This window comes from Scyliorhinus canicula, chromosome 10 (genome assembly GCF_902713615.1).
Source record: "Scyliorhinus canicula chromosome 10, sScyCan1.1, whole genome shotgun sequence".
Taxonomy (NCBI): Eukaryota; Metazoa; Chordata; class Chondrichthyes; order Carcharhiniformes; family Scyliorhinidae; genus Scyliorhinus; species Scyliorhinus canicula.
This window is the reverse complement of record NC_052155.1, coordinates 22,565,633-22,584,496: the sequence shown is the minus strand read 5'-3', so window position 1 is coordinate 22,584,496 and position 18,864 is coordinate 22,565,633. Positions and strand designations below refer to the sequence as shown.

Below are 18,864 nucleotides of genomic sequence, written 5' to 3'. Positions count from 1 at the left end.
TCACATTTTTATATTTTTGGACAATTTTGGTTTTGCATTCGTAAAACTGAATAATTATTTGAGAAGTTAAAAATGCACAGCAGTAAAGCACTGGTTTGCAATTTCTTTCAAGCAGGCCTCAAAGGAGAGAACTTTGTAACTACTGAGGTAGCCATCAGCTTTAATTACTTAAGGCTGTCATCTTCTGGAATGCAAAATGATCAGGCCTGAAAGGGATGATGGTCAAGGAGGTGTGAACATTTTTTCTTTCAGGCGCAACAATTGCAACATAATATGAGGAAATTTATCTAAGTATACAGCTCTGCCAAACTATGAAATCATCCTGTAAAAATGTATCTTCATCTTATTTAATAATTGCAAGAAAAGCACAACTGAAAGCATGTTATAACTTCATGATTTTCAGCACATGCTGCCACTCACTGGTTATTTTTGTAGCAAATTCTGCAAAGGTTATCATTGCCAACTAATTTATGTAATTTAATAGTACTCCAAACAGGATTCAAAATCCAATAGTATATCCTGTTCGATATTTCAACCTAGTAGAGACCTGCATAAACCAACATAGTTGTTTTTAATTTATTTCTACGGGATGTGGGTGTCACTCTTTAGGCCACCCTATCCATTTATTGACCATCCCTAGATGCCCTTCTGAGCTGCAGCCTTGAACTGCTGAAATCCCAAAGGTGTAAGGAGACGTATGGTGCTAATAGGGAGGGATTTCCACAATTTTGACCTCACAACAATCAAGGAACTGCAAGGGGAAACTCCAGGTGGTGGTGTTCCCAGCTATATGCTGCTCTTGTCCTTCTAGATGTTCGGAGTCTCTGGTTTTGAAGTTGCTGTTAAAGGAGGCTTGTTGAGTTGCTGTCGGGCATCTTGTATAAGGTATATGCACCCATGTTACTCTGCATCAGTGGTGGAGGAAGTAAACGTTTACGGTGCTGCACGAGATGCCGATCAAGCAGGCTGCTTTGTCCTGGACGGTGTTGAGTTTCTTGTGTTGTTAGAGCCACACACATCCACGCAAGTGGAAAGTATTCCATCATACTCGTGACTTGTATATGGTGGACAGACTTTGGGGAATCAAGAGGTAATTTACTCAGCAAAATAATTCCCAGCCTCTAATCTGTTCTTGTAGCGACAGTATTTATATGGATAATTCAGTTTCTGGCCGATGGTGACCCCCGGATGTTTTTTTTAAATTTAGAGCACCCATTTATTTTTTTCCCAATTAAGGGCAATTTAGCGTGGCCAATCTACCTAACCTACACATCTTTGGATTGTGGGGGTGAAACCCACGCAGACACGGGAGAATGTGCAAACTCCACCCGATTAGTGACTCTGGGCCGGGATCGAACCCGAGTCTTTAGTGCCGTAGGCAGCAGTGCTAACCACTGCGCCACCGTGCCGCCCCTGAATGATGTTGATGGGGAATTCAGCAATTGCAATGCCATTGAATGCTGAGGTGAGAATCGTTAGAATTCTGGTCATTGTCCTCATCACTTGTATTACACGATTGTTACTTGCCACATATCAGCCCAAGCTTGTCCAGGTCTTGCTGCATGTGGATACGGACTGCTTCAGTGTCTGAAGAGTTGTGAATTGTACTGAACATTGTGCAGTCATCTTGTTTACTCTAGTTCCTATATCAATTATCATAAATCTGTGTCCTCTGGTCTCTGGCTATCAGTCTTTCAGCTGTTGGAAACAATTTCTCTTTACATTTTGTAAACTCTGATTTTAAGCTCAAATGTCATCTTTGCTTTCTCTCCTCTTAGGAGAACAATCTCAGCTTCTTCAGTCTATCCCCTACACTGTAATCCCTTGTTCCTGAAACCATTGTATCATGGCTTCTGCACTCTCTTCAAAGTCATCTTATCCTTCTTAAAGTGTGTTACTCAGAATTGGACACAGCTGTTTCCAGGTTGTATTTTATTTCAGTTTTAGCGTACCTTCCTAGCCTTTGTACTCTATGACTCAATCTGCACTTTAAAAAAAAAATTTAGAGTGCCAATTCATTTTTTCCAATTAAGGGGCAATTTAGCGTGGCCAATCCACCTACCCTGCACATCTTTGGGTTGTAGGGGCAAAACCCACGCAAACACGGGGGAGAATGTGCAAACTCCACACAGACAGTGACCCAGAGCCGGGATCGAACCTGGGACCTCAGCACCGTGAGGCAGCAATGCTAACCACTGCAGCATAGATAGAAACATAGAAGATAGGAGCAGAAGGAGGCCTATTTGTCCTTCAAGCCTGCTCCGCCATTCATCACGATCATGGCTGATCATCCAACTCAAGAGCCTAATCCAGCACTCACCCCATAACCTTTGATCCCATTCTCCACAAGTGCTATATCCAGCTGCCTCTTGAATATATTAAAAGTTTCAGCATCAACTACTTCCTGTGATAATGGATTCCACAGGCTCACCACTCTTTGGGTGAAGAAATGTCTCCTTATCTCTGTCCGAAATGGCTTACCCTGAATCCTCAGACTGGGACCCCTGGTTCTGCACACACCCATCATTGGTGACATCTTCCCTGCATCTACCCTGTCTAGTCCTGGTAGGAATAACAGCAAACGGGATTATTATTTAAACGATAAAATATTAAAGCATGCTGCTGTGCAGAGAGACCTGGGTGTGCTAGTGCATGAGTCACAGAAAGTTGGTTTACAGGTGCAACAGGTGATTAAGAAGGCAAATGGAATTTTGTCCTTCATTGCTAGAGGGATGGGAGTTTAAGACTAGGGAGGTTATGTTGCAATTGTATACGGTGTTAGTGAGGCCACACCTGGAGTATTGTGTTCAGTTTTGGTCTCCTTACTTGAGAAAGGACATACTGGCACTGGAGGGTGTGCAGAGGAGATTCACTAGGTTAATCCCAGAGCTGAAGGGGTTGGATTATGAGAGGTGGAGTAGACTGGGACTGTACTCGTTGGAATTTAGAAGGATGGGGGGATCTTATAGAAACATTTAAAATTATGAAGGGAATAGATAGGATAGATGCGGGCAGGCTGTTTCCACTGGCGGGTGAAAGCAGAACTAGGGGACATAGCCTCAAAATAAGGGGAAGTAGATTTAGGACTGAGTTTAGGAGGAACTTCTTCACCCAAAGGGTTGTGAATCTATGGAATTCCTTGCCCAGTGAAGCAGTTGAGGCTCCTTCATTACATGTTTTTAAGGTAAAGATAGATAGTTTTTTGAAGAATAAAGGGATTAAGGGTTATGGTGTTCGGGCCGGAAAGTGGAGCTGAGTCCACAAAAGATCAGCCATGATCTCATTGAATGGCGGAGCAGGCTCGAGGGGCCAGATGGCCTACTCCTGCTCCTAGTTCTTATGTTCTTATAATTTTGTACGTCTCTATGAGATATCCCCCTCATTCTTCTGAACTTCAGCGAGAACAATCCCAACTTCGTCAATCTCTCCTCATATGACAGTCCCGCCATCCCTGGAATTAGTCTGGTAAACTTTCGCTGTACTCCCTCGAGAGCAAGAACATCCTTCCTCAGAGAAGGAGACCAAAACTGCACACAATACTCCGTGTGCCCTCACCAAGACCCTGTACAATTGCGGCAATGCATCCTTGCTTCTATACTCTAAACCTCTTGCCATGAAGGCCAACATACTATTAGCCTTCTTTACCGCCTGCTGCACCTGCATGCTTACCTTTAGCGAATGGTGCACAAGAACACCCAGGTCCAGCTGCACACTCCCCTCTCATCTGTCTTCCTGTTTTTGCTTCCAAGATGAATAACCTCACACCTATCCAAATTATACTGCATCTGCCATTGATTTGCCAACTCGCCCAACCTGTTGATATCTTGCTGTAGGATCCCTGCACCCTCGTCACAATTCATTCTTCCACCTAATTTGGTATCATCTGCAAACTTTGAGATGTTACATTTTGTTCCCTCATCCAAATCATTAATATATATTGTGAATAGCTGGGGTCCTAGCACAAACCACTAGTTACTACCTGCCAATTTGAAAAGGACCCATTAATCCCTACTTTGTTTCCTCTCTGCCAACCAGTTTTCTATTTCCCCCAATCCCATGCGCTTTAATTTTGCACAATAATCTCTTATGCGGGACTTTGTCAAACGTCTTCTGAAAGTCCAAATATACCACATCAACTGGCTCCCCTCGTGGACTGTGTTGGTTACCTTTTCAAAGAATTCTAACAGATTTGTCAAACATGATTTTTTCTTCATAAATCCATGCTGACTCTGCTGATCCTGCCACTGCTTTCCAAATGTTCCGCTATAAAGTCCTTGATAATGGATTCAAGCATTTTCCCCACTACCGATGTTAGGCTTACTGGTCAAAAATTCCCTGCTTTCTCTCTACCTCCCTTTTTGGATATCGGCGTGATGTGAGCTACATTCAAATCTGCAGGGACAGTTCCAGAGTCTATAGAATCCTGGAAGATCACCACCAATGCATACTTGTACTTCTGTTGATTTTTTCACAAGCTGCTTTCAACATTTTACAAGATGGTCCTTCTATCTTGGATTTTAGTCATGGGGCTTGGTTAGTAGACAGACTATAGGTACACCATTGTGTCTGCTTAACGTTTGTTAGTACTACATCCAAACAGGCTACAAGGTAGGCATGTTGCTCAGAGGTATGATTCCAATCTTGCACATTCTCCCCGTGTTTGCATGGGTTTCGCCCCCACAACCCAATGATGTGCAGGGTAGGTGGATTGGCCAAGCTAAATTGCCCCTAAAATTGGGGGGGGGGGGAATGAATTGGGTAATCTGAATTTTAAAAAAATAGATATGATGCCAATCTCTCTCTCTCTCTCTCTCTCATCAAACAGATGACTGATTGACTGACTAATGTCAGTAGTACCTCATCATCTACATGCATATCCCATCTGTTAACCCTTTTACTACAGTGACACTCTGTACTTGAAGCACTTTGTTTCTCAATGGAACATTCTGATCCTGAAAAATGCACATTTGAGAAATTCCTCCCCTTTTTTGCCCTTAATGAATCACTGCCCCATTTAATACAGTTTCTACTATAGCTTTATGCTGAAATCCTAACCAAATTAGTTTAACTCCTCCCCCAGAGTAACCGTTAACCTGTACTCCAGAGTAATGGCCCAGCTCTGATCAGCTACAGCTATCTTTCTTGAAGAGGTACTTCCTGTCATGTTCCAGCCTTCCCTCTTGTATCATGTCTCTTAACTATGCACTAACCTGCCATGCCCCTCTATTTCTATTCTCGCCATCTCATAGCACTGAAAATAATCTAAAGGTTTGAATGTTTTGCTTTCTGACTTCCTAGCTCTGTAAACATATGACTGCAGGATCTCAAACCTCGTCCTCCTACTGCCCTCTGTTCCAACATGCACCATGATTCTTAGCTCTTTTCTTTTCCCAAGACAAGTTCTGCACCCAGGGAAGCAAAGTGCCACACAGGTGAATGAAATGAAATGAAATGAAAATCACTTATTGTCACGAGTAGGCTTCAATGAAGTTACTGTGAAAAGCCCCTAGTCGCCACATTCCGGCGCCTGTTCGGGGAGGCTGGTATGGGAATTGAACCGTGCTGCTGGCCTACCTTGGTCTGCTTTAAAAGCCAGCGATTTAGCCCAGTGTGCTAAACCAGCCTCCAGGTCTGAGGTTGCCGGAGCTTATGTTCTTCAACTGAGCCTGAGATTCTAATATTTTTTCAGAGTTCCACATTCATGTTATAATAAAGAAATTGACACAACAAACCAACTGCACACTTGCAAGTGACCCAGAAATTGAGGGCTGTTTTCCAGGAGCATGATGCTCCTGAAGCCTCTGTTACCTGCGTGAATATGGTGACTCTTTACAACAGGTATTAGCAATGAAATATGTTCTGGCAAAAACAACAATACAATGCCTGAAATTGTAATGCAAACACAATGCAGTAAATAACTACAAAATAGATTGCATTACTTGTACAAAGTGGGTGGGGTTTTCCACTTCTGCACTCACTTGTTCCTTATTTTCTCTTTTCATTATAATTAGCAGAAAATTACACCTTGTCAAGCAAGCATAAACCTCGCTATTTCTTCCTTCCCAATACCATTTTTTTCCTATCATCAAGACACTGCCCTTGTGCTGTCTCCTGTCCTGAGCCCCAATTACTTTCAAGCCACTGTATTTCACCTGGCTCCGTCTGAGCCTCTATTAAGTGGTAAAATGGAGTTGAGGTAGAAAATCCACCTTAATCCTAGGTGATCAAAGAAACGTGAAGGACTCTATGTACCCTTACGTTTGTAATATATGCTGCCATCTTTGTACATGCCTTAAGTTTCAAAAATGCTACAGTTGAGTACAATAGTACGGCAACATGTACAAGAGGCATACAGTGAAAATGATAAAAACTTGGAGAGAACAAAGTAAGCAGTGAGGTGGGAACAATTAGAGAAAAATGGAGAATTGCAGGCAGTAACGGAATGTAATGTATGCTAACCATAGAGAAAGAGAAATAGGCAAAAAAGAATGGGGAATACAGATCAAAAGCAAAAATTTGGGGAAGTGTGGGACACCTTTGCAGGAAGACAGAGATGCATATATCTTTCTTTTCTGAGAAATCCTACAAGAGGAACTATTAGAGCATTATCATCACATGCAACTATTCAAGTCGGATCGATCTGCTGGGGTCCTGTGCACGTTGATGAGAAGAGCAAGTTGAGCACAGTGCACCAACTGACAATCTCATACACTGGAGCAGGAAGTTACCATATTCAATCCCAGCCTGCGCTGAATTATGTAACCTTTGGGAGAACAATAGGTGTGCTATATTTGGCCTGAACGGCAGTGAGTTAGGAAGAAATAAAATGGAGTTCAGCTCCGGCTATTTTAGTAATCCTTGGTGAAATGTGCTTGTTGGATCCTTAGTTTTTTAAATAGAAACAGGATACAAAAGCAAACCTTTTTTTTTAAATGAACTACTAAACATGTATAATTCACTAGCTAGGCCTCAGGTGGCATATTATGTCCAATTCTGGGTGCAGCACCTGAGGAAAGGTGTCAAGATTTTGAATAGGATGCAGAGGCGATTTACTGGACTGGTAGAAGTAGTTATGCAGAGAGGCTTGAGAAGCATCAGCACCCATGGAACAGAACCCTCGCAAGGAGTTATTCACACCATTTTGGCGGTAGGAATAATGCGAAGGCTATCGGTGATCTCTTATAAATCCTGCAACTTCCAGCTTTTGAACATGCACAGTTAAATGCAAAAATCAGGAAATTGCCATCTACTTTGTCCTCTTTCACAACCTTTGCTACACCTGTAACTCGCCAAGAGACTCAGTATTAAAACTCCAGGAAGGGCATGAAGTTCCAATAATTATCTGCTAGATATCCACAAAACATTTTTAAGTAAATTTTGTAATGGCATGATGGGTCTTCTTTTTTAAATGTATTTTATTACAAACATGTGTAAAAACATTAACATATACATCGACACACTCTACGACCTCAATATACAGTGTGTACAATTTTTCCCCTTTTTACTTCCTACTATCTCTCCCCCCCACATCGTCCACGACGAGCAGTTCCTCAAACATTGACATGAACAACCCTCATCATGTCTCAAAGCCCTCCTCCGACCCCCTCAACTCAAATTTGATCTTTTCCAACCGAAGAAAGTCATACACATGCCCCAGTCAGGCCGCCACCCCCGGCGGGGTGCCGACCTTCAATTCAGCAAGATCTTTCGCTGGGCAATTAGAGAGGCGAAGGCCACAACATTGGTCCCCTTCCCCTCCATCAGCTCCAGCATTTCCGATACCTCAAAGATCGCCACCATTGGGTCTGGCCTTGCTTCCACCCCCATAATTTTCGACAACTTCCCAAACACTGCTTCCCAGTATCTCTACAGCTTCTTGCAACCCCAGAACATGTGCACATGATTTTGCCGGCCCTCGCCCACACTTTCCGCAGTCATCAACAACCCCTTGGAAGAACCACTCGTCCGAGTCATATGCACCCTATGCACTACCTTGAACTGAACCAAGCTCATCCTCACGCAAGAAAAGATTGAATTCACCCTACGCATCGCCTCACACTACCGACCCCTGTCTATTCTCGCCCAGCCCCACCCCCTCACACCTACTCCTCCCACCTACTCTTAATCCTCACCACTGCTCCTGTAACCTCCCATACATGTCCCCAATCCTACTCTTTCGCGACTCGTCTGGGAGCAGCAGTTGCTCCATTAGGGTATACCCGGCAACCTGGGAAATGCCCCCCAATCCTTTCTTACAAAGCTCTACACCTGCAGATATCTAAGCTCACACCCCCTCGGCAATTCAAATCTCTCCCTCAGCTCATTCAGACCCGCAAACGGTCCTTCCAGATACAAGTTTTTCCCTCTCCAGACCCGCCTCCCTCCACTTCCCGTATATCCCAACCATCTCCCCTGGCTTAAAGCTATGGTTCCCACACAGTGGCACCAACACAGACATCCCCTCCAACTTAAAGTGCCTCCTCAGCTGTACCATCCACTGTACCACCGACTCCCTGTATGCTTTCCTGGAGCTAACAGCAGTGGAGCCCTCACCTTCTCCATGTTTGCTGCTCAATAGTAGTGCAGCAGTTTCGGGAGCACCAACCCCCCTTTCTGCCTCTGTAGCAGGTCCCTCTTTATCCTCAGCACCTTCCCTGCCCATATAAACTCTGAAATCACCCTCTCCAATTTCCAAAAGAAGGACTTCACAAGAAAGACCGGGATAATCTGGAAAAAAGTGTCTGGAACCTTGGCAGCACATTCATTTTCACAACCTGCACCCTCCCTGCCAGTGTCATCTCCTAAAATCCCCTCTAACCTCCTCCACCAATGTTGTCGAAATCCACTTGTGCATTGTAGCCCATTCCCTTGTCATCTGAATGCCCAGATACCTGAACCGTTCCCTAGCTACCTTAAATGGTAACATCCCCAAGTTGGCCCCCAGCCCCGCTGCATTCACCGGGCACACCTTGCTCCTCCCGACATATAACTTATACTCAGAAAACGCCCCAAACCTCTCCAATATTCCCATGATCCTAATTATACTCTCCAGCGGGTCCGACACAAACAAACAACAGATTGTCTGCATACAACGACACCCGGTGCTCTCTGCTCCCCCTCACAATCCCCTGCCGCTCCACTGACTGCCTGAGGGATATTGCCAAGGGCTCAGTCACGAGCGCAAACGGCAACAGCGGACACCCGTGTCTCATACCTCTGTGCAGCCCAGAATTCCGTGAACTCGTCCCGTTTGTACATAGATTTGCCACCGGAGCTACATATAACAAGCGCGCAAATGCCACAAACTTTGTGTCAAACCCAAACCTACCCCCAAGATCACAAATAGTTACTTCCACTCCACCTGATCAAAAGCCTTCTCTGCATCCATAGAGAAAATGGCCTCCACATATAACAGCCCCCTGATGTTGCTGGATAGCTGCTTGTCCTTTATAAAACCCGTTTGGTCCTCCGCAACCACCACCGGCACACATCCCTCCTTCCTTCCCGCCACCAACATAGCCAGCACCTTCACGTCTGTATTCAGCAATGAAATGGGCCGAGATAACCCAGACTCGCATCCAACGGATCCTTCCCCTTCTTTGGGATTAGCGTGATCGGCACCTACATCAATGTCTCTGGCAGCTCCCCCTTAACAGTGCATCACTAAACTTTCCCAACAAATGCAGTGCCAACTCCGTTGCAAATGCCTTATAGAACTCTGCTGGAAAGCCATCCAGCCCCAGAGCCTTCCCCGACTTCATCTCCGTAATGCTATCAATCAACTCCCTCAGTCCCAGCAGCTCCTTCAAACCCTCTCTTTCTCCAACTCTGGAAACTCCAATCCATCCAGGAACTGTCCCATATCACCTTCCTCTCAATCCGACTCTGCCCTGTATAACTTCTCATAGTATCCCCGGAACACTTAATTTATCTTCCCCGTCTCTGACTATCTCCCCCTTCTCCGTTCGCACCGTAAAATTTCCCTGGTGGGCCTGCATGCGGATCGCCTTCTCTCCATATTCATACTGAATCCCTCTTGCCCTCCTTAGCTGCCCCACTGCCCACCCCGTCATCAACCGATTGAACAGCTCTTGCAACCTCTTCCTCTCCGCCAGCAGCTCTTTAGTGGGGACCACTGCATATCTCCTGTGCATCTAGACTATCTCATCCAACAGCCGTCCGTGCTCCTCCCTCCTCCTCCTGTCCCTGTGTGCCTTGAACAAGATAATCTCCCCTGGACCACCACCTTCAACGCCTCCCAGAATGTGGCCGCCAACACCTCGTTCTGATTGATTTCCACATACTCCCCAATCGCTGACCTCGCCTTTTCACAGAATCTGTTATCTGCTTCCATAGTGGCCTCTTGACCTGCCCCTCGCTGAGTTTCACCTCCAACCAATGAGGCGCATGATCGGATATCACAATTCCCGCATATTCCCCCCCAACAATACCCCCGTAGATAGAAAATAACCAGTCACAAACCACCCCCTCCAAAAGAAAAACACCACAGAGGACGGGGGATGGGGCAGCAGCAATCCCTGGACAAACTTGCAATTCCCCAAAGTACAAAAACATCAACAAGCAAAAGATGGAAAAAAACACACTCCAGAAACATACAACAACCATAGCAGTCAACCTTTACAGATATAGCTCCATCAATGCAGCATGGTAGCATTGTGGATAGCACAATCGCTTCACAGCTCCAGGGTCCCAGGTTCGATACCGGCTTGGGTCACTGTCTGTGCGGAGTCTGCACATCCTCCCCATGTGTGCGTGGGTTTCCTCCGGGTGCTCTGGTTTCCTCCCACAGTCCAAAGATGTGCGGGTTAGGTGGATTGGCCATGATAAATTGTCCTTAGTGTCCAAAATTGCCCTGAGTGTTGGGTTGGGTTACTGAGTTCTGGGGATAGGGTGGAGGTGTTGACCTTGGGTAGGGTGCTCTTTCCAAGAGCCGGTGCAGACTCGATGGGCCGAATGGCCTCCTTCTGCACTGTAAATTCTATGTATCTCACAACAACTCCGTTCGTTCCAGCCTGTGGTTCCTTATAAAGTCATTAGCCTCTTCTGACATTTTAAAATAGTGCTCCCGGCCTTCAAAAGTGACCCACCGTTTCACCGGGTGCAGCATCCCAAACCGGATCTGCCTTCAGTACAACACTGCCTTGGCCCTGTGGAATCCTACATGCCTCTTTGCCACTTCACACAATATCCTGACTTGGTTGGACACGGTTCCCCTCCCATTCACAGTCTCGCTTCTCCCTGGCCCATCGTAGGATCTTTTCCTTCGCCACAAATTTGTGCATCTGCACAATTACCACCCACGGCGGCTCCGCCACTCTTGGCCTCTGCCTCAAAGACCCGTGGGCCCTGTCCACCTCCGGGGCCTTGTCCAGCACTCCCTGCTCCACCAGCCCGGTTAACATCCTTGACACATATTTTGTGGTACTCGTTCCTTCTGCACCTGGCAGCCCCAGAATCCGTAGGTTCTCCACCTGGACCTGTTTTCTTGCTCCGCCACCTTCACCCTCAGCGACTTGCGTAAGTCCCCCAGATCCCCGCCTCTGAGGACACGTTCCGGTCGCTCTGGTCAGACACCACCGTCTCCACCTCTCGTATCTTCGCCCCTTGTGCCTCAAGACACTTCTCTACTCTGTCCATAGACCCTCACATAGGTGCTGCTGCTCGCTCGATGACCTTCGTCCAGTCCCCATGCATCTCCTTCCTTGCTGTCATAATTCATCAACTGTTCCATCTGGGCCTTTCCCACTGGGTCGCCCCTTCCTCCTCCACCATTTTCACAATTGTTGCTGTGCCACAGGTCCCCTCCAGTTCCTTAGCCAGGTCTTTGACTGTTTTTTGCCAGGTCTGGTAGCCAGTAGACTTGCCAATCCTGGTGAGAACCTCTCCTTGTGAACCATTTTCCTGTTGGAGCTACCCACTAACGGGTATAAAATGCCCAAACCAACACCTTTAAGCTGTAGCTGCCCTGTGTGCAACCATTCACTCCATGGCCACCACCAGAAGTTTGGCGTGATGAGTCTTTATTACTACCAAACTTCCGAGCACTGAAAATTATTTCAGCAGGTTTATTATTGGAAATTTAAAAATAATTATTTTTCTTTCTGTACGTAATTTTGCATAGAGTAATTTAAACTTTGGCTTCCTAGTTTTGACTCTACTTGTCTCAGTAAGGGTTCTTTAATCCAGTTGGTTGAAAAGATGAACTATTGCTTGCCCTGTTCACACACATCTCCTGTGCAGGATGCCACACTGAAATGGCACTCTAATTACCATAAGTGATACACAAAAGCTTACTAAAAGTCTGGACAGCTGCAAGTGGAATGAATGGCAAGCATTGTTTGTTCGCTACTGACTGATTTCGACTTTGCAATGCTGAGTTTTAAAAAATAAATTGATATACAGTTGAAACAGGATGTAAGCAAGTAGCAGAATGCAAAATCTTCCTACATCTGCACTTTCAAACATTGGGAGCAAAGGAATCTTGGCAAACCTCCTGCATTATGTCATTGGAAGCAATGACTGTGTTTAAGAACTATTTACAAACTGATTGCCGGCTTTTGTTATGGATTACATTGGTTAGATCATAAATACTTAGTTTAACATTAACTCAATTAATATACCTCAATTAACACAGTTGAAACGCTGATTATGTACTGACCAATCACTAAATATTAAATATTGCAAATGGAAACAACAACTGTGTCCTTCACCATGGTTTTATTTATTTAAACTGTTAGATGAAGACAGCAGATGTTTTTTTTTTGACAATGTCCTTGACCTTTATTGAGTTGCTGTTCAATGAAACGTGTAAAATGGGTTTAGTGTGCGAGGTGCACTTGTCCTCCTGGTACTAAACCAGAATTTTGTGAGGTTGTGTCAGGTGATGATCTGCACAAAATGTTTATCCAGTGTTGGGTTTAATCAGCAGTTGAAAGCCTATACCACGGAAATGGTGAGAACCAGCAAGTGTATCATATATCCCTCTTTTGTATGATTTAAATTCCTTTGTCATTCGTCGAACATGCGGATTAGGAGCAAGAGTAGTCCACTCGGCCCCTCGGACCTGCTACAATATTCAGTAAGATCATGGCTGATCCAATTGTAACCTCGACCTCACATTCCTGCATACCCCGATAACCTTTCACCACCATGCCCTCTTTGTTAATGAAGAATCTATCTAGCTCTGCCTTAAAAAATTTCAAACATTCCACTTCTCTGCCTTTTAAGGAAGAGAGTTCCAGCGACACACAAGACTCTTGAGCGAAAAATGTTCTCCTCATCTCTGTCTTAAATGAAATGGGCCGAGACTCACTAGTTCTAGATTCTCCGACAAGTGGAAATATCCTCTCCACACCCACCCTGCTAATACTCCTCAGATCTTTAAAAGGTTTTGATCAAGTTGTCTCTTACTCTTCTAAACTCTAGTAGATACAAACCTATCCTTTCCAACCTTTCCTCGTAAGACAACCCACCCATTCCTGGTATTAGTGTAGTAAACATTCTCCGAACTGCTTCAAATGCCTTTACATCTTTCCTTAAATAAGGGGACCAATACTGTGTACAGTACTCCAGATGTGGCTTCAGCAATACCGGGCACAACTGAAGCATAACCGCCCTACTTTTGTAATCAATTCCACTTGCTATAAACAATAACATTCTATTAGCTTTCCTAATTACTTGCTGTACCTGCATTCTGGCCTTTTGTGATTCATGCAATAGGATGCCCAGATCCCTCTGCACCTCTGAGCTCTCCAATCTCTCACCATTTAGATAACATGCTTTTTTAAATTCTTCTTGCGAAATGGACAATTTCACATTTGCTCACGTTATACTCCATTTGGCAGATTTTTACCCACTCACTTAAACTACCTGTCCTTTGTAGCCTCTTCACAATTTACTTTCCTACCGAGCTTTGTGTTGTCAGTAAATTTAGCAACCATACCTTCAGTCCCTTCACCCGTCTTTTAAATAAATTATAAAACGTTGAGGCCCCGACATTGATCCCTGTGGCTCACTACTCGTCACATTCTGCCAACCCGATAAAGACCCATTTTTGACAGCTGTTTTCTGTTAGCTAACAGATCTTCAATCCATGCCAATATGTTTCCCCACAGATCATGGGAGGTTTTATTTTTCGCAATAACCTTTGATGTGGTGTCTTATCAAATGCCTTCTAGAAATCTCAAGTACAGTACATCTACCCGTTCCCCTTTATCCATAACACATGTGACTCCTTTAAAAACCTCCAATAAATTGGTTAAACATGATTTCTCTTCCACAAAACCGTGATAACTCTCTGCCTGATTGCCATTTTTCCAAATGCCATGCTGTAACATCTTTAATAATGACTTCTAACATTAACTCTATGACAGATGTTAGGCTAACTGGCCTGTAGTTTCCTGTTTTCTGTCTCCATCCATCCGTTCTCTCCCCCCCCCCCCCCCCCCCCCCCCCCCCGAGTTGCTGCTGTTGCTGACCATCACCTAATGCTCCGCCAGGAAGTCTAGAAACGGCTGCCACCACCGGAAGAACCCTTGCACCAACCCCCTTAAGGCAAATTTGACCCTATCCAGTTTGATAAACCCAGCCATATTGTTGACCCAGGATTCTACGCCCGGGGGCCTCACATCCTTCCACTGTAGAAGAATCCTGCGCCGGGCTACCAGGGACGCAAAGGCCAGAGTACCGGCCTCTTCCGCCTCCTGCACTCCCGGCTCCACTGCTACCGCAAATATTGTGAGCCCCCAGCCCAGCTCAACCCTGGAACCAACCACCCTTGACAGCGTCTCTGCGACGCCCCTCCAAAATCCCTCCAGCGCAGGGCACGCCCAGAACATGTGGGTGTGGTTTGCTGGGCTCTCTGAACACCTGACACACCTGTCCTCTCTCCCAAAGAACCAGCTCAGCCTTGTCCCAGTCATGTGCGCCCTATGCAGCACCTTAAATTGAATTAAGCTGAGCCTTGCGCAAGAGGAGGAGGAATTCACCCTGCCCTGGGCATCCGCCCACGTCCCCTCGTCGATCTCCTCTCCTAACTCCTCCTCCCACTTACCTTTCAGCTCTTCCACCGAGGCTTCCTACCCCTCCTGCATCACTTGATAGGTTACCAAAATCCTCCCCTCTCCAACCCACGTCCCCGAAAGCACCCTATCCTGAACCCCTCTTGACGGCAACAGTGGGAACTCCGCCACCTGCCGCCTGACAAACGTCCTTACCTGCATGTATCTGAAGGTGTTACCCGGGGGGAGGCCAAACCTCCCCTCCAGCTCCCCCAGGTTCGCAAACTTCCCATCTACAAATAGGTCTCCCAACCGCCTAATACCTGCCCTGTGCCAGCTCAGAAACCCTCCGTCCATTCTCCCTGGGACAAACCGGTGGTTCTCCCGTATCGGGGACCACACTGAAGCCCTCACCTCCCCCCTATGCCGCCTCCATGGCCCCAAATTTTGAGGGTAGCCACCACAGGGCTCGTGGTATACCTCGTTGGGGGAAGCGGTAGCGGCGCCATCACCAACGCCCCCAGACCCGTGCCCACACAGGAGCCATCTCGAACCTCTTCCATACCTCCCCCTCCATTACCCGCCTACGTATCATCGCCACGTTGGCGGCCCATTAGTACCCACAGAGGTTAGGCAGCGTCAACCCCCCCCCCCCCATCCCTGCCCAGCTCCAGGAACACCCTTCTCACCCTCGGGGTCTTCTGCGCCCACAGAAACCCCATAACGCTCCTATTGACCCGCCTGAAAAAAGCCTTCGGAATCAGGATAGGGAGGTTACTGGAACAAGAACAAAAACCTCGGGAGCACCGTCATTTTGACTGACTGGACCCTGCCCGCTAGGGAGAGTGGCAGCACATCCCACCCCCCCCTCCCCGGCACTATCCCCCTCCAGTTCCTCGACTCCCTCAGCGCCATGGCCAGGGGTTCAATCGCCAGCGCAAAATGCAGGGGAGACAGGGGGCACCCCTGCCTCGTCCCCCGGTGCAGTCGGAAATACTCTGACCTCCTTCCGTTCGTAGCCACACTCGCCACCGGGGCCTCGTATAGCAGCCTCACCCACCTAACGAACCCCTCTCCAAACCCGAACCTTTTCAACACCTCCCATAGGTATCCCCATTCCACCCTATCAAAGGCCTTCTCCGCATCCATCGCCGCCACTATCTCTGCCTCCCCTTCCACTGCCGGCATCATTATACCATTTAAGAGCCTCCGTACATTAGCATTCAACTGCCTCCCTTTCACAAAACCCGTTTGATCCTTGTGTATGACCTGCGGCACGGTGTCCTCAATCCTCATGGCTAATATCTTTGCCAGCAACTTTGCATCTACATTTAGGAGTGAAATCGGCCTATATGACCCACACTGTAGGGGATCCTTATCCCGCTTCAGGATCAGGGAGATCAGCGCCCTGGACATCGTCGGGGGCAGAGGCCCCCCTTCCCTTGCCTCGTTGAAGGTCCTAACTAGCAGCGAGCCCAGCAGGTCTGAATACTTCTTGTAGAATTAAACCGGGAACCCGTCAGGCCCCGGTGCCTTCCCTGTCTGCATGTTCCCTATCGCTTTGACCAACTCCTCCAGTCCAACTGGCGCCCCTAACCCCGCCACCTGCTCCTCCTCCACTCTCGGAAACCTCAGCCTGTCCAGGAAGCGATCCATCCTTCCCTCCTCCACTGGGGGCTCTGACCGGTACAGTTCCTCGTAGAAGCTCCTAAAGACCCCATTGATGCCCGCCGCGCTTCATACCATGCTCCCTCTTCCGTCCCTAACTCCCCCAATCTCCCTAGATGCCTCCTGCTTCCAAAGCTGATGCGCCAGTATCCGACTCGCCTTTTCTCCATATTCATATACCACCCCCTGCGTCCTCTTCCACTGCGCCTCCGCTTTCCTGGTGGTCAATAAATCAATCTAAGCCTGGAGGCTACGTCGCTTCCTCAGCAATCCCTCCTCCGGGGCCTCCGTATACCTCCTATCTACCCTTACCATCTCCCCACCAACCTCTCCCTCTCTCTCCTCTCCCCCCTCTCCTTGTGTGCCCTAATGGAGATCAGCTCCCCTCTAACCACCGCCTTCAGCGCCTCCCAAACCTCCCCAACTTGCACCTTCCCATTATCATTAGTCTCCAGGTACCTCTCTATACACCTCCGGACCTGCCCACTCGCCTCCACGTCAGCCAGCAACCCCACCTCTAGAAGCCATATCGGACGTTGGTCCCTCTCCTCCCCCAACTCAAGGTCCACCCAATGCGGAGTGTGGTCTGAGATGGCTATCGCCGAGTATTCCGCATCCTCCACCCTCGGAATCAGCGCCCTGCCCAAGACAAAAAAGTCAATCCTGGAGTAGGCCTTGTGGACATGGGAGAAGAATAAGAATTCCCTAACCCCCGGCCTCATAAATCTCCAGGGGTCCACCCCTCCCATCTGGTCCACGAACCCCCTCAACACCTTGGCCGCCGCCGACCTCCTACTGGACCTGGAGCGATCAAGTGCCGGGTCCAGCACCGTGTTGAAATCCCCTCCCATTATTAGACCCCCTGCCTCAAGATCTGGAATCTGGCCCAACATACGCCGCATGAAACACGCATCGTCCCAATTCGGGGCGTACACATTGACCAGCACCACCCGCTCCCCCTGAAGCTTGCCACTTACCATCACATACCTGCCGCCACTGTTCGCCACCACGCTCGACGCCACGAACGATACTACCTTCCCCACCAAAATCGCATCTAAGCCTGAATGGAACACTTGTCCTACCCACCCCTTTCTCAACCTTACCTGATCTCTCTCTCTTCTCTCTCTCTCTCTCTCCCTCCTCCCCCCCCCCCCCCCCCCCCGATCAGCCATAGCCCTTCCTTCCTAGGCCAGACCCCCCCAGGCTAAGCGCCTAACCCCCCCTTCACGAGCCCATCTGGCGGGCCTGAACAATGCCCCATCAACCCCCCAAAGAACAAAGGAACAAAGAAAGAACCCCCCCTCGAAGCACAACACAACCATCCCCCAACCCTGTCTGAGTCCAGTTTTTCGGCCTGAACAAAGGCCCAGGCCTCCTCCGGGGACTCAAAATAGCGATGACGGTCTTTGGGGGTGACCCATAGGCGCACCGGCTGTAGCATGCCAAACTTCACCCCTCTCCTGTGCAGCACTGCTTTTGCCCGATTATAACCGGCCCTCTTCCTCGCCACCTCCGCACTCCAATCTTGGTAGATTCGGACATCCGCATTCTCCCATCTGCTGCTCCGCTCCTTCTTGGCCCACCTAAGCACACACTCTCGATCAGCGAACCGGTGGAACTGCACCAGCACCGCCCTCAGCGGCTCGCTGGGCTTGGGCTTCCTCGCCAGCACTCGGTGGGCCCCCTCCAGCTCCAAGGGCCGTTTGAAGGTCCCCGCTCCCATCAGCGAATTCAACATGGTGACCACATAGGCCCCCATGTCCGATCCCTCCAGCCCTTCCGGGAGGCCCAGGATCTGCAGATTCTTACGCCTCGACCGGTTCTCCATCTCCTCGAACCTCGCCTGCCACGTCTTGTGGTGCGCCTCCACCTTCACCGCCAGGCCTAGGATCTCATCCTCGTTCTCCGAGACCTTTACCCGGACCTCCCGGTTCGCCGCCCCTTGGGCCGTCTAGGTCTCCAGGAGTTTGTCAAATGAGGCCTTTAGCGGTTCCAGCAGCTCCTGCTGCTCCTGCGCCCACTGCATCCACGCTGCCTGGTCCCCGCCCGCCACCATCTTGGTCTTCCTCCCTCGCACCTTTCTCTGCTCCAATGCCACTTTTTGAATCGCCCCGCTCCTGGTCCAATCCATACACCAGCAGGGAAATGTTGCTGTTCCCTTTCCACACCAGGATAA

At 48.0% G+C, this 18,864-nt stretch overlaps 1 protein-coding gene across 8 annotated transcripts in view; it reads left to right on the top strand.

Annotated features, from left to right (window-relative positions):
* Nucleotides 1-18,864, top strand: part of ankrd12 (ankyrin repeat domain 12) — a 253,951-nt gene that overhangs the window by 165,498 nt on the left and 69,589 nt on the right. The window lies entirely within an intron of this gene.